Below are 1,655 nucleotides of genomic sequence, written 5' to 3' on the forward strand. Positions count from 1 at the left end.
AAAAAAAAAAAAAAAAAAAAAAAAAAAAAAAAAAAAAAAAAAAAACAAAAGAAAGAATCTCATCACTTGAAGCCACCGGCGCCCGAGGCCCAGGCCAGCCCGGACTTTCTCCGTAGCAGAGGGCGCCGCCACCCCAGCAGCCAGGACTTCGTGTTTGTGCGCATCCCGGCCGGGGTGGGAGGGCCACCAGAGCAGCTTTTACACTCCAGAGACAGAAACAAAATCTAGAAGTAACAGCGAAACAAAAACAAAGAACCCGCTTCCCTCCTGGCACCCTGCTCCACGCCGTGTAGTCAGCCCTTCGGGCGACACCTCACCACCTGCCCCAGGACCAAGGCTGCTTCCCTCTCTCGGCCCGGCCCGGGAGACACCCTCACACCCAAAGATGCTTTTGCCAAGACGCTGTGCTCCACCGGGCCCGCTTCCTGTACACTGCTTCTGGGACTCCAGGCAGCGGGCGAAGGAGGTGGATGGGGAAAGGATGGGAGAGTGAGGGAAGAGGTTTTGCTGTGGTCAGGGGATGGGGTGGGGTTGGCGCTGGAGCAGCAGGGGGCAGCGAGGGATCACCTCCCCTTCCCTTTCTGCCAAGTAGCCAGATGTCTGTTCCCCGGCCTGTCCCGCACGGCCAGCCTGGCTGGGTGTCTCCTGAGCGCCTCCTACTCCCAGCCCCTTCGGCGTTGTGCTCCAGCCCCCCCAGCCCCCACCCTTCAGGACAGCGTAGTCCCATTGCCACACTGGCGCAGCACCTCATTGCCATTGCCCCAGGGGCGGCTCTTCTGCCTCTGTCAGACCTCCTATCTCACTCTCCTTTCTCACAAGTGCCATGAGTTTCAAACATCTCCGGGTCTCAGCCTGCTGCCACCATGAACTTCTTTGGGTTAAGGGGAGGGGCTCCAGAAGAAACCGGGAGAAGGGGACAGGTAGGTGGCTGGAGGGACCCTTTTTGCTGCTAGAAAGCCCCCTCCCTTCTCCTGGGGAGCTGGGGCTGGCTTGTCCTCACCAATCAGGAGAGAAGGGTCGGACCAAAGACAGTGGTTTGTCCCACAGGGAACAGGCATGGGGAGAGGTGAGGTGCAGTTCCATCTGTGGCTTTTTCTGGGGGAAGTCAACCCATTTCACCAGGAGCCCGTGGACAAGGTTGAGATGGGGAAGAGGAGGAAAGATGGGGCAGGTCTTGCCAGAGGGCTGTGTGAAAAGAGCCCTTGACCTCACCAGGCCCTGAGCGCCCGCGGGTATGGGGCTGGCCTGGGGAGACGGGCACAGAGCTCTCGGCCCACAGGCGTCAGGAGCTGCGTCCTCTCCCTAGCCCGGCCCTCCTCTGTCTCCAGACATGGACAATCAAGGGGAGAGAGGGTGTAGTGGCTCTTGGAATCACCTCCAGGCTGCATGGCAGGGCCCCCTGGTGGGGCTGGGTACCACTGCAGTCCAGTGCAAAGCCTCCCAGAGAGCCCAGGTGTCCCTGCCCCAACCAGACCTGTTGCCTTGATGCCCCCACCCCAGCTGGCACAGTACAGAGAAGGGTCTTGGTTTCCTCTCCTGCTCCCCTCCTTGGGCTCCTGGATTCATTTGCTCCCAAATAGTCTTTTTCTTCGGATTTTTTTTTTTTCTTTTGGGTTTCCTTTGCCTTTTCTTTCTGTCCTGTCTCCACCTCTCTA

Source organism: Fukomys damarensis, unplaced genomic scaffold (assembly GCF_012274545.1).
Source record: "Fukomys damarensis isolate Sample0158 unplaced genomic scaffold, DMR_v1.0_HiC HiC_scaffold_30, whole genome shotgun sequence".
In the NCBI taxonomy this organism is placed as follows: domain Eukaryota; kingdom Metazoa; phylum Chordata; class Mammalia; order Rodentia; family Bathyergidae; genus Fukomys; species Fukomys damarensis.